Here is a 15,394-nt window from a genome sequence, read left to right as displayed (position 1 = left end):
TCAGTGACAATTCAGGGATTTTTTCCTTTTTTCAACAGGAAGTGTCAGGAGATTCAACTCTAAGCAAGAGGCATGAATGGGAAGCCTACAGCTATGGAAAAGGAAACATCTAGAGTGAGGAGACGGCTCCATGTCCCACAGAAGACTCAAGCTTGTCAGAATTAAGAAACAATAAAGGAACTCACTTATGGGTCCAATAGCTCCAACTAAAATAGGACAAAAACAAGACAATTAGAATGGTTCTCTGGCATAGGAGATACAGTATGCATTGCAATTATTTGGGGGAAAACATCAGAAATGTAGGCAACAGGAGCAAAATTTCCATTCCATTGGAGGAGCAAATAAGGTTTCTTCTTTCATCCTCATCCTGGGGGACCTCAGTGACTACTGTGATCTGACAGGGGAGCTGCGGGTGCAGCAGGTAGCAGGGTGGGTGTCCTGTTTGCATCTCTGCGATTGCACAGGCTGCTGCCTTTCTCCCAGCTGGGCTCACTGGAACATGCTTACGAAGACTCTTCTGAAGCAGGCAGTGGGAAGTTCTGTCTCCTGAGGGTGGGTGACCATGGCTCCCTTATTCAGCAGAGTGACTTGGCCTGAGTGTCTCAGTCCAAAAGGGGATGGGAACTGCTAGATGGACTCCAGACCTTCGTAGGTATGGGTAGTGGTGGAGGGATGGGGGCACTAGATCAGTGATGGCGAACCTTTTGAGCTCGGAGTGTCAGCATTTTGAAAAACCCTAACTTAACTCTGGTGCCGTGTCACATATAGAAATTTTTTGATATTTGCAACCATAGTAAAACAAAGACATATTTTTGATATTTATTTTATATATTTAAATGCCATTTAACAAAGAAAAATCAACCAAAAAAATGAGTCCGCGTGTCACCTCTGACACGCATGTCATAGGTTCGCCATCACTGCTCTAGACCCACATGGATCTTGCTAACATGCAGATTCTGATCCAGTAGCTCTGAGCATGGCTGTTAGGCTGAGGTTCTGCGTTTCTGACAAACTCCAAGGTGATGCCCATGTCGAATTTTGGACCTACTTTAAGCAGCAAGGCCACAAAGGACTGGCAACGTCTCAGAGTACACATACATTTCCATGTACCACTGACTTTCTTTTCTAGATCCACTGCCTCTCACTCATCCATCACTCTCTTTTTCCCCCCTTTCAATTATTTATATGTTGACACTATTACAGATGTTCCTGATTTTCCCCCCTTTGCCCACCTCTGTCCAGCCCCCACCCCCTCCCTCTGGACCTCACCACATTGTTGTCCGTGTCCACTGGCTATTCTCTTCTTCACCTTCTTTCATCCAGTCCGTCCCAGCCACCTCCCCTCTATTTCCTCCCAGTGCTTCTGCCAGAGATGTATGTGGTGATGTCGCTTAAAATGCTGTCAGGATACTTCTTCCAGACTTATTCACAGCTGGGCATGTGCATTCCACACACCCATCCGTGGCAGCCGGGACCCTCAGTCAGGGGGCGGGGCTTACTGCCCTCTTCCTCTGAGTGTTGCTGGGATTTTCAGCAGGAAGCCTTCTGACCTTTCTAACTTATTCTTAGCACTTACTTTTGCTGTTCAATCTCAAGATGTTGAGAAACTTAAGAGCATAGTACTTCCTCACAGAGGCATCCCAGCCACTAAGATAGCAATGGGAGTACAGAAGGGGAAGGGAGTGGAGTATTTGTGCAGGGAAATAAAGACATCCGGGCAGAGGACTCCCACATCCTGACGTGTCGCCGAGCAGAGCACGTGCGAGTGAAAGGTCAGAAAAGTACTTACTTATGGCTCCTGCAGTGCTGGCTGCAACACAAAACAAACAGGTAAGTCAGAGGGAGCAGATGGAGGGGATGCGTATATCAGGCATCACACCTACTAGATTGGCAGGCGGGCAGTGAAGGTGTAAGGCATGTTCTCCACCGTCCCCTGCGCTCAGTACTGTCCCATCACCCCCTGCATGGGGTCCTTGACCTCTCTGAGGCTTTCCTATTATTCTCATTTCAGGTTTTGCAAGACATGACTAACAGGTTCCAGTTTCCAGCCCACCTGCAGCTGGTCTGACAGGCTACGCTGACCTGCCTGGGAGATACAAAATCCCGCTCTCCCTACTCTTGCTTGCTGACACCGACACACTGGTCTCAGAATGTAATACAATTTCCTAAACTCTCACAATGTCTCTTGGCCTGGCTCCTGGTGGTGTAGATGTAATATTTTGGTGCTGAAACCCTGGATACGCCGAGGGAGCCTGTGGGGACCCCCACTCCCAGCGCAGGCTTCTCCAGACCGCACCGCCATTCAAATTTCTGGGAAGAGCCACCTCCCTTAACCCTCTGATTTGTGGGCTTTTGCCTCATAAAAGTCCTGTGCATGGGGCCAGCGGGTCCACTCTTCCTGGACCAGGTCCCTGGCTACCTTGTCTGTGGGACGCCCTAACATAGCGGTCAGCCTTCCTCTTCTCTCTGGTGCTTGTCCGGTGGTTGGGGTGCCTTCCCTTCGGACCTCTCACCTCCAGGATGGGCTTCTTACCCATCTCTCTCCCTCCCCACACCAACCCATTGTGGGAACCAGCACCCCTTTGGGTTGCCTCTTATGGAATCTTAACCGCCTTAACCTCACAGATGACATCAGATCCAGATGGCTCATTTCCTACGGCAACACGGCCTGGTCCCAATAGAAATTGAACAATGAGTCTGTCGGACCTAAAAAGGACACTTTCAATTTCAGTACCTCACTGACTTAGACAGCTGTTGCCAGGGCGCTGGGAAGTGCTGGGTGATCCCTACATCCAGGCCCCCTTCCCTCTTCACAGTTGCCCTTCTCTCTGCCAGGACTGACAGCTTAGCAAATGCTCCTTTTTCATTCTGAGCCTTCCTCGGGTTGAACCTCTCTTTGCCCGAGCTGGTCATTCGGTGCCAAGACCTACTGCTCCTCTCTTACTGACCATTCTCTCCTGCAGTCTCCTCTCTTCTCTTTTAAATAGAAAACCACAGTATTTGTCTCTTGAATAAGTAGGAAAATCTGACCCTCAAACTTTAAAAAGAGAGATTGATTTTCTCTTGTAATACAGCTTAGCCCCAATACCAACTCCAGGGCAGATAATTCTGGCCTATAAATTGTAGCATGTTCTCCAATTACTTTTTTTTTTTTTTGCAAATGTTTATAGCCCGTTCACTGCCCGCCTGCCAGGATAGGGATTTAAAGGAAACTTTCCTCACAGTCCTGGCAAACTGCTTGCCTCTCACAAAGGCAGAACAACATGCTTTCCTGATTTGCACCACCCTCCTCGCCCCCACCCCACTTTCCCTGGGAACAGCAGCTGTTTAACCCTTTCTTTGCTACCAGACTGCAGACACTTGTTTGCAGAACTGCAGGCACTTGCCTAACAGTCCAGCCACTACCAGGAGTGGAGCTCATTATCACCCAAACCTTAGCCCACTCTCTCTGAGGAAAGTTACACATAGAAAACATGATAAAGAAATCACTTGGGTCTGTTAAGGGCCGAGAAATTTTGGGATACATTTATCCAATAGACAGCCTCAAGCCTTAGGAAAAAGTTATCAAAAACTAGCCTTAGGACCCCAGATTCCCACTGAGCAATGGGTAGAAATAACTTGCAGTGTTTTTAACACCTGAGACGGGGCAGAGGAAGAGCAAGAAAGCCATCCCTTAGAAACAAATGGCTCAATTTGAAGCCATATGTCACCTCAAGGGCCGTGCTTCCTCTGCCACAAATGTAGCCATTGGAAGAGGGACTGTCCCCAGGGCTGGAAGGTCACCAGGACCAGAGCCTACCCACACGATGGCCTTGAACTGATGGGGCCCAACACCCCAGTCAGCCCCCACTAAGGGATGGAGCCAAGGGTGGCCTCGATGTGACAGGTAAGACAATTAATTCTTTTTTAGATATGGGGGCTGTTTACCCTCACCAAGGCCTCTTTCTTCCAAAACCTGTGTGATCACTGGGGTGAATGGGCATCCTCAATGCTAACCTTTCACTCTACCTCCAACTGCAGCTATGCCTTTCAGAAGCTACAGGGAGGAATACAGCCCCTCCCCTTGCAAGGAAAGAATGTGGTGATTTTGAATCCAAGTGGCTGGCAAGCCAGTGGGGCCTGCTCCCTCCTCCTACCTGCCTCTCATAATAAAGGCTGCCCATAAGGCTGTCAACTACGGCAAACTTAATGAGATCACTCAGGGCCCTGACGGAAACCGAGCTCTCTTCTTCCCCTGCCTCACGGAGGCCTTACAGAAATGTACCACCTTAGACCCCACCTCCCCTGAGGGAGCCCTTCTTCTGAACACCCATTTTCTGTCCCAACTAGAGGCCTGGTGCACAAAAATTTGTGCACTCGGGGGGTCCCTCAGCCCGGCCTGTGCCTTCTCACAGTCTGGGACCCCTCGGGGGATGACCACCTGCTGGCATAGGCCCGCTCCCTGGGGGATTGGGCCTAAGCTGGCAGTCAGACATGGCTCTGGAAGCCTGGGAGCCCTTGGGGATGTCCACTTGCCAGCGGGGAGCAGGCCTAGCTGTAGTCGGACATCCTTAGTGCTGCTGAGGAGGCGGGAGAGGCTCCCACCACCACCGCTGTACTGGCAGCCATCAGCCTGGCTTGTGGCTGAGCAGAGCTCCCCCTGTGGGAACGTACTGACCACTAGGGGGCAGCTCCTGCATTGAGCATCTGCCTCCTGGTGGTCCGTGTGTGTCATAGTGACCAGTCATTCCCAGTAGTTTGCATATTACCTTTTTTATTATATAGTATTATTATATAGATCAGCCCTCAACATATGTTGCAAAATGCACAAAGTAGACACAGGCCCACAAACCCCTCAAAAAGACCCCGTTAACCTGGCCTTCAAGGTCTTTAATAATAAAAATGAGGAGACCCAAATCCAAAAACAAAGGCGAGGTCAGGCCAAGGCTGAGGCCCAGAAGGAGGCCTTTCAGCTCTCAGCCACTGTTCCCACAAACCACATACAGGGTGCCTGTCCTCCTACCAAGGGTAAGTCAGGGACTAAGCCTCTTCGGGGCCCCACTTCAAATGCAACAAGGACGGACACTGGGCCAAGTCCTGCCCAAACCTTAGACCCCCACCCGAGGTGCAGAAGGGAAGGCCACTGGAAATCAGACTGTAGTCTGGCCCCTCTAGGTCGGACCTTGGCCAGTCCAGCAAGAGTGCCCTCTGGATCCAGTTAAGAGCTCCCAGACCTCCTGGGACTGGCCACCAAAGACTGAAACTTCCTAGGCCCTGACAGGGCCCCATAGACTGACATTACCAGGACAGAGCCTCGGGTAATGATGGTGGTGTCAGGTAAGCTGATCTCCTTTTTAATTGACATTGGGACCACTTAGTCTACCCTCCCTGAATTCACTGGCACCCTTGTCCCCTCCTCAGTCTCTATTATGGGGATTGATAGATTAGTCTCACAGCCATTAGCTGCCTCACTTCTATACTGCATTTTACTAAACACTCCCTTTATCCACTCTTTTCTTGTCCTACATTGGTGCCTCACCCCTATCCTGTGGAGGGATATTCTTTCCAAATTTCTTGCCTTTATCACCCTAAGTTCCCTTGAACCTTCTTCCCACTTGTTAGCCTCGGCCTTCCTCCTCTTCCTGACACCCACCGCCAGCCCTAAAGCTGCCCCCTTAGACCTCTTACTGGTGGACCTTGTCATATGGGACATCTTGATCAACTCCTATGAAACTTTACTCTTGAACTTCAGCCCTCTTTCAAGTGCTGGGCAAGCTATACAGTTACCCAAACAGCCCACTTCTCAAAGCCTGTTCTGTTCTCAGCCTGGCTTACCATATCAGCAACCTTCCCAACAACTGACAACTCCCAGTTCTGTTCAGGTCGACCTCTTTCCTGTGCTAGCTATTTCCCATGGCAGAGTTGCAACTCACAGTTACAATCTAACTATCGTCAACTTCCCTCCCACAACCTCATACATTCTAAATTTTGGGTAAAGACTCCCAAAACCTATTTCTTTCAGTCGAACAGATCCTGACATCAATACTTCACAGCAGCTAACATGGACTGTCCTGCCACAAGGATTTCGGGATGGTCCTCACCTATTTGGTCAGGTCTTAGCCTCAGACCTTCCACACCTCGACTTAATTCCCAGCACCCTCCTCTAATATGTCAATGATCTTCTGTTATGCAGTTCTTCTCTAACTCCCTCCCAACTACACATCCATGCCCTTCTCAATTTCCTAGATAATGGAAGGGGCCAATAAACTAGCTGATAGGGCCTCTAAGTCCAACCACAACTTTCAGAATTCTGGGACACCTTGCTACAGAATCTAAACTGGGCCTCCTGGCTTCTACCTCTATCAGACCCCGCCAGTGCTCTTCCTGGCACTCATCTTTGGCCTGTGCATCCTAACAGCCCTTTCCTCCTTCCTCCAAAACCACATTCAGGCAATTGCCAATAGACTTACAAGGAGGTGATGCTATTCCAGACCTACACCAGATACCATCCCCTCCCTCAATCACCGACTAATTAGGGACATCTCTACATCCCACCTAAGCAAGATGAAGCTACAGAAGAATGAGATTGGCCTCCCTCATCAACCCCAGCTTAGAGAAGTCCCAGTTTACATGAACCCCAGCTTATAAGAAAAGAAAAAGAGGCTGGAATTTAGGCATATTCTCTACCTTTCCCCTGTGCTCAGTATTTTTCCATTACCCCCTGCTTGGGGTTCTCAACCTCCCTGTGGCATTCCTATTATTCTCATTTCTGGTTTTGCAAGACATGACTAACAGATTCCAGTTTCCAGTCTTAGCCTTCTGTGAGAGAATGTAATAAAATTTCATAAACTCTCACATCTTTTGGCCTGGCTCCTGTTGGCATGGACCTAACAAAAGGTAAGTCTGCATTCCTCCCCTTTTTCTTTAGGAGACAGATGAGATCAGAGACCCTGCAATTAGTTTTTTTGGTTTTCAATTTTTACTATGTTCTTGCTATCAGATCCTTCTTAGTTTCTGTTTGTTTTTGATAAACAACTCCATCCAACCCAGGATTTTTCTTTTACCTTGTAATTAATTAATTAATTGATTAACTAACTAACTAACTATTATTTTTACTAGAGGCCCAGTGCACAAAAATTTGTGCACTCAGGAGGGTCCCTCAGCTCGGCCTGTGCCCTCTCGCAGTCTGGGACCCCTCAAGGGATGACCACCTGCTGGCTTAGGCCCACTCCCCGGGGGAATGGGCCTAAGCTGGCAGTCAGACATGGCTCTGGAAGCCTGGGAGCCCTCGGGAATGTCCACTTGCCAGTGGGGAGCAGGCCTAGCTGCAGTCGGACATCATTAGCGCTGCTGAGGAGGCAGGAGAGGCTCCTACCACCACTGCTGTACTGGCAGCTGTCAGCCTGGCTTGTGGCTGAGCAGAGCTCCCTCTGTGGAAGCACATTGACCACTAGGGGGAAGCTCCTGCATTGAGCGTCTGCCCCCTGGTGGTCAGTGTGTGTCATAGTGACCAGTCATTCCTGGTCGTTCTGCTGTTAGGGTCAGTTTGCATATTACCCTTTTATTATATAGCATAGAAGCCTGGTGCATGGGTGGGGGCTGGCTGGTTTGCCCTGAAGGGTGTCCCGGATCAGGGTGGGGATCCGGCTGGGGTGCCTGGCCAGCCTGGGTGAGGGGCTGAGGGCCGTTTTCAGGCTGGCCACAGCCCCAGGGTTGGAGTCCCTGCTGGGGTGCCTGGCCAGCCCAGGTAAGGGGCTGATGGCTGTTTGCAGGCTGGCCACAGCTCCTTCATGGTGGAGGGTCCTGCTGGGATCCCTGGCCAGTCTGGGTTAGGGGCTGATGGCTGCAGGCTGGCCAAGCCCCCCAGCAGGGACCCTCACTTCATGAGGGTGTGGCCATCCTGGGTGAGGGGCTGATGGCTGTTTGCAGGCTGGCCACAGCCCCTTCAGGGTGGGGGGTCCTGCTGGGGTGCCTCGCCAACCTGGGTGAGGGGCTGATGGCTGTTTTCAGGCTGGCTACGGCCCCCAGTCACCCAAGCTCCCAGTGGAGGCTGGCTGGAAGCAGGTAACTGGGATTTATTTAGCTTCTATAATTGAAACTTTGTTGCCTTTTGTGGAGGCTACAGCCGGCCACGGGAAGCTTGGCTTCCTTCATCGCCAGGGCAAACAAGCCTCCTGCTTGCTTCAGCTCCGTGGCTGCCGGCTGCCATCTTGGTTGGGTTAATTTGCATATAGCTGCTCTGATTGGCTGGTGGGCATGGCTTGGGCGTAGTGAAGGTATCGTCAATTAGCATCTTTGTCTTTTATTTGTGTGGATTAGCAGAGTTTTCACTTTGCTAATAAGAAAATCATCAGTTTTTAGGGGATCCTAGAATCAGCCTCTACTTCCTACACTGGTAAGTGAAAGGAGAACAGTAAAATAATGAGTTTTGTCCTCCTTTCCTCAATATTTATGAGCCTCTTTAACCCCTTCCCCCGCACCCCAATAGTAGGTACTCTGTAGAAGATTAAAAAGAACTGGGTTGAGAAATAGGTGAAACTTACAAAAAAGTCCTGGAGTTGCTTTTAAGCTTTTTGTATCACCTATAATGAAAATTGACAAGAACTGAGAAAAATAAATGTTTTCTGCTTAAAACAAAAAGGAAAGAAAAGAAAATTGACAAATATAAGAGTAAGCTAAATTTTCAGAGGGCATGGAGTGTAGGCAATCCCATTCCCCTCTCCCAGGTGTGACCTATAAATCCTCTTGATGTTGAAGACCTGAGTCTCAGCTTTGCTCCTCTCTAGCTCTATGATTGGCTAAGTTTCTAAACCTGTGAAACATTATTTTTCTAATCTTTAAAGTGGTAATGGTATCTCCTGTTTGACTTATACTGCAGGGCTGCAGTGAAAAATGAAAGGCAACGGACAGGAAAACTGAGAAGTTCTATGAGAAATGATATGGAGAGAAATAGTGAGTGGCTTCACAGGATTTATAAAACTCTTCTGCAAAGTGGTAAGTGTTCACTGCATTGGAGGCATTCTGCTTCATTTAACTTTTCTCCTACCATCTCTTTTTCTTTCTTTTATTCCTTATTGTCATTTGGAAAGGTCTGAATGCTGCATTTCATGAAAAAAATTGTTTTGGTTTGTTAATCTGTGTGATTTTACTCTTTAAATAAACTGTGTTTCTCTCTCTCTCTCTCTCTCTCTCTCTCTCTCTCTCTCTCTCTATATATATATATATATATATATATATATATATTCCTTAGTCACCTTGAGAGTTTATTATGTCCTTTGAAATTCCAGTGACTTTTTCAGTGGTCTGACTGTTGTTTCTGTCTCAATAATCACTAATCTTAACTCAAAAACCTCTATATTGAAGCAAGTTGATTTATGAAATGAATTAATTTTTCCATGGAATTTCAAAGGTTTTGCATGTATGTGAAATTATGACTGGCACTCTTAGAAACTATTTTGGTCTTTCATTTTTCTGTTCTGAAGATTTTCACTGAAATTCTCCTTTTCCCTTTTCTTACCACTCTTCCTCTTTTACCTGCTCAACTCTTTGCTCTTTATGTGCCTTTAGTTCTCTTTGTTGAAATTTCTATGAGTGTTGAAGCATTATTTAAAAAAATCGTATCTAGTTAGAAAGCTTTGTGTGAGTTAAAAAATTGGCAATTGATGTCTCTTAAAATAATTACATACAGTTGTTGCCTGTGTACTTACAGCTCTTTTTATTTTTTATTTTGTTGTGTTTTGAGGGAAATCGTAGCGATAAGATCTACCTTAGCACTTGGAATGAGATGTCAGTTTTTGTATGTGGTATTAAACTGAAGTAATATACAGCATTCCCACTAGCAAATACAGATGATTTAAAAAAGACAGCTCTCATATATTTAAGATTTTTAAGATTTAGTAATATTAGCCTATATTAGGAATGGCAAATATATATGAGTTATGTGCTACTTGTGTTGAGTTAGTAGTAGGCCCTTGGCGATGAGAAGAATTTTAGGTTGCCTGTGGACTGAGCAGGAAAGAGAACTATTATCAATTACTGAAGTCTGCCATGGGGAAAGGCCTGGGAATAGGTGGACCATATCATGTATTTACTATTCCTGACCTAAAGTAATTCAGAATAATGAGGACAAAGAAAATTTTTGAACTGAGAGTTTTGTGGCCTTGCTCAGCTGAAGACAGATAAGCAGGATAGTCAAAGGTATCCGCTTATTTCTTTTCTGAGTGGAGAAGCAGGTAAAAAACATAAAGACTTGAGTATCTTGCCAAAATACCATTGTGTATTTTTGGATATTCTGTCTAATGAAGATATCAGAAGCAGTTCTCTTAGAGAGCACCACTTTTTCCATACTGGACAGAAATACTGGTTGTCTTTGTGAGGGCCCAGCAGTCTCATGAATTGGGAATTTGTCCATTATAAGAGGGGATTTATCAATATAGTGGGGCTATTGGCCATTTGAAAAGTTGGCCACCCCATATCTAGAGGCATTCAAATTCAAAATTTAAAATAATGCAAATGGTAAGATTTCATTCTTTTTGTAGCTGAATAATATTCCATGGTATGTATGTACCATGTCTTCATTATCCAGTTGTCTATTGATGGGCCTAGAGTGTATACTAAGTGAAATAAATCTGCCAGAGAAAGACAAAGACCAGATGATTTCACTTATAGGTGGAAGCTAAAGAACAGAATAAGTGAACAAATAAAACAGAAACAGACTCATTGGTACAAAGAACTAACTGATAGTTACTAGAGGGATGGGTAGGGGGCTGGGTGAAAAGGGTGAAGGGAAGAAGTACAATTGGCAGTTACAAAATAGTCCCGGGGACGTAAAGTGCAGCATAGAGAACAGAGTTAGTAATATTGTAATAACTATGTATGGTGCCAGGTGTGCTCTAGATTTATGGGAAATCACTTTGTAAATTATATAAATGTCTAACCACTATGTTGTACACCTGAAACTACTTAAAAATAATAATGAAGGGAAAAGAAGAAAAAAAATGAGGGATTCCAAGATGTGCCACTTGCTCCCAACCCCAAGCTGGATTTACCATTAAATATGGAGCAATAAACCTGGAAAACCAATGGAAGGCTAGATGGTCTGAAATATAACCAAGGAGCACAGAAGAAGCCACATAGAGACTGGTAAGAAGGATGGGGACATGGAAAGGGATAGCCCCCTCATGCAGGTTAAGAAGCAGGAGGGATATCATGGCTGTGGGACTCCCTCCTCCTATGAGTGTGGGAATCCCAAACCCAGAGCAACATAGATGGGAAGAGGAGTCTGCATAGCATCTGGTGATGGGAATCAGTGGGGATTCAGTCTACCTGTGGGACTGGGACTGCACCCTCTCAGGGATGAACACTCTTATTGTTCATAAGAGTGCACCAGCCTGGGGAGTTCACGGTCTGGACTCCAACTGCTGGCGAGGCCACACTGCTTTACTTGGGTTCTGAAGATGGGTCTGTTGGTTGCACCAGCAGTGACTTTAAGGGGCCCCTCTATTTTCTGGGAGGGCTTTTGGTGGAGACCCAGACAGTGACTAAACTGTGTGACTTGGAAAGAGGACTGGTTTCCCCCACCTCAAGTACATAGCCAGCGCTCCTTCCCCCACCGGTTGAGCAGCTTGGTCTTCCCCACTCTGCTGGGTTTGACAGCTCAGAGGAGCTGGGCAGGGCTGGGGCTTTCAGCCAGTCCTGATGGGCTCAGAGCCCATGCAGAGCTGGGATGTTTGGCTCTGTTTTGCCGAGACCAACCTCAGAAGGGACCAGAGTACCATGCAGGGCTGAATTTCACCCTGACCTGTTTGGTTTCGTGGCAGGGGGTGGTTGTGTGGGGAGCCATTGGAACTGGGATTTTCAAACTGTCTTCCAGGGAGGCTTCTGTTCAGGAGCCAGATGGGCGAGTGCTGGACTGTTTGGAGGGGGAGGTACAGCCAAGCTTCCCTGCAAATTCAGCCTGCAGTACCCGGGGAAGGAGAAGTGCCCACCCCTTTCCTACAGGGTTGTGGGCACCCTCCAAATGGGATACGGTTTAGATCAGCCCTGTCAAGAACCACTGGGTACAGTTCTATGGGAGGAAGAGGAAGTGGCTTGGAGTAGGGACATTCAAAGTGTGAGAACCTCAGAGACTATTGTCTGAGATCGGGTCGAAGTGCTTAGACCCCTCCGGCAGGCTGGGCGGCATCATCCCCAAAGGGAGGCTCTTTTGATCTATCCCCCTGAGCCCAGGTCACTGAGCTTGCTTCTTTTTTTTTTTTTATTGCTTAAAGTATTACAAAGGGTATTACATATGTATCCATTTTATCCCCCCGCCCTAGACAGTCCCCTAGCCTCCCCTATCACCCAGTGTCTTATGTCCATTGGTTATGCTTATATGCATGCATACAAGTCCTTTAGTTGATCTCTTACCCCCCTACCTCTTGCCCCCCAACCCTCCCCGGCCATCAGTAGATGAATGGATTAGAAAACTGTGGTACTGAGCTTGCTTCTGAAGAGGGGATGGCTTGCTGTACCCAATCTGAACCTTCGGCAAGCTCCCATGGGGGAAACAGAGTTGGAGACTCTGGCAGAGACTGAAGTGTTTGGTTTTGAAGGAGGGGCTACTTTCCCCTCATTGAATGCCTCACTGCTTGATCCCCCTAGCCCTATCTCAGCTAGCTTTGCTCAACCTACAGCTTCTCTTTGAAAGGCTCTAGAGGAAGACTGACAACCTCAGGGGGAGGCAAAATAACTGACAAGTGGTTGCAGACTCCAGGGAGCCTTGGTTTTTTACACATCTGCCCCCAGCTTTAAGCTGAAGAAAAAGCTGACTTGTTTGCACAGATTGACCCCTCTCATGCACACTAAGGTCCAGTAGATGCAGACACACATATTGAACAGCTTGGCAGCTATTGGCAGGTATCCCAAGGCCAGTTACACACAAAATCTACCTGATCCCCAGACAAGTGGACCCAGAACAAACACAACCAGTTGTGGGCTTCAGACCTTACCAGAATTTGACCCAACTAGCCACACAAACAGCACCTCCTAAGGGGGATTCCCTCAGGCACAAGACCCTGCTTGGAACAACCCCACTTCATGGGTCTGCCCCAGCATAGTGTCCCAAGGTTTACCTTTGTAGTCACCCATCCTGAAAGGTTAACTCCATCCACAAAAAGGCCAATAGCATTCAAGACTCAACTACAACAGGGGCTGCACAGAACCCACAAGAAATACTCCTGGAGCACAGAGCTCAGGTGATCTGGAAGATTGTGCTACTCAGCCCAACAAGACACCATCATAACAAGTTTGGGAGTCACAGCAGATCTACCAAATACACAGAAAAAAATAGGGGAGACAAAGAGAAGTGCTCAAATAAAAGAACAGGAGAAATCCCCAGAAAAAGAAATGAAATGTATGAAATGAAAGCAACCAAAATACCAGATGCAGAGTTTAAAATAATGCTTATAAGGATGCTCAGGGTTAGGGGAAGAATGGATGATTTCAGTGAGAACTTAAACGCAGAGATAGTAAGTATTAAAACGGACATAGAAACCAAAAAAAAAAAAAAGGAACCAGTCAGAAATGATAAATGCAGTATCTGAAATGAGGGGTACACTAGAAGAAATTAACATTAGCTAAGATGAAGCAGAGGACTGAATCAGTGAATTAGAAGACAAGATAACAGTAAGCACCCAAGCAGAGCGTGAGAAAGAAAAGAGAATGAAAATAAATGAGGACAGGCTAAGGGACCTCTGGGATAACACCAAGCATAACAATGGGAGTACCAGCAGAGAAGAGAGTGAGCAATAGATAGAGAACCTGTTTGCTGAAATAAGAATAGAAACCTTCCCTAACCTAGTAAAGGAAAAAGTCACACAAGCTCAGGAAGCATACAGTCCCAATCAAGATGAACCCAAAAAGATCCATACTAAGGCACATCATAATTAAAATGGCAAAAATTAAAGACAGATAATCTTTAATGCAGCAAGAGAAAGACACTTCGTTACCTACAAGAGAGTTCTCATAAAGCTGTCAGCTGATTTTCAAGAGAAACACTTAAGGCCAGAAGGATTGGTATGAAGTATTCAAAGTGATGAAAAACAGATACTCTATCCAGCATGTTATCATTTAAAATGTAAGGGGCAGTAAAGGACTTTTCAGACAAAAAAGACTAAAGGAGTTCATTTCCACCAAACCAGTATTGCAAGCAACGTTAAGGGGACTGCTTTTTAATAAGGAAGAAATATAGCCCTGTCAGTGTAGTCAGTGGCTGAGTGTCGACCTATGAACCAGGAGGTCACGGTTCAATTCTCAGTCAGGACACATGACTGGATTGTGGGTTCAAACTCCAGTGGGGGTGTGTGCAGGAAGCAGCCAATCAATGATTCTCTTTCATCATTGATGTCTCTCTCTCCCTCTCCCTCTTCCTCTCCCTCTCCCTCTCCCTCTTCCCTCTCCCTCTCCCTCTCCCTCTCCCTCTCCCTCTCCCTCTCCCTCTCCCTCTCCCTCTCCCTCTCCCTCTCCCTCTCCCTCTCCCTCATCTTCTCTGAAATCAATAAAAATACATTAAAAAAGAATAAATACATATAGAAAGGAACATGGTTATAAAGAAAAAATGGCAATAAGTACGTATCAACAATAACTTTAAATGTAAATGGATTAAATACTTCAAGACATAGGGTAGCTGAATGAATAAGAAAAAAAAGAGACATACAAAAGACAGGACAAAAGTTATACACAGAGTGAAAGTGAAGTTATGGAAAAAAATATTCCATGCAAATGGAAATAAACAAAATAGTCAGAGTAGCAATACTTATATCTGACAAAATAAAGTTCAAAACAATGAACATGAGGTAGGGATTGATTCAACAAGAGGATATAACACTTGTAAGCATATATGCACCCAATATATGCACCTAAACATATAAAGAAAATCTTGGTGGATTTTAAGGGAGCGATCAACAGCAATATAATCATGGCATAGGATTTTAACATCCTACTGTCATCAATGGAAAAATCTTGTAGACAAAGAATCCACAAGGACACAGTGACCTTAAATGACACATAGTTTGCATGAATTTAATTGATATTTACAAAATATTTCATCCCAAAGCAGCAGAATATATTCTTCTTAAGTGCACATGGAACATTCTCAAAGACAGACCACATGTAAGACCACAAAATAGGTATTAACAAATTCAAGAAGATTTAAATCATACCAAGCATCTTCTTGAATCTCAAGGACATGAAACTATAAATCAACTATAAAAAATAAATTCAAAACATTCAAACACATAATAGGCTAAATAGCATGTTATTAAACAATGAATGGGTTAACAATGAGATCAAGGAAGAAAGTAAAAACTTCCTGGAAACAAATAAACACATAACAACCCAAAAATCTAGGGGAAACAGAAAAAGCAGTCCTGAAAGG

This window comes from Myotis daubentonii, chromosome 6 (assembly GCF_963259705.1).
Source record: "Myotis daubentonii chromosome 6, mMyoDau2.1, whole genome shotgun sequence".
NCBI lineage: Eukaryota > Metazoa > Chordata > Mammalia > Chiroptera > Vespertilionidae > Myotis > Myotis daubentonii.
The sequence above is the reverse complement of the archived record's forward strand: the minus strand, read 5'-3'. Positions refer to the sequence as shown.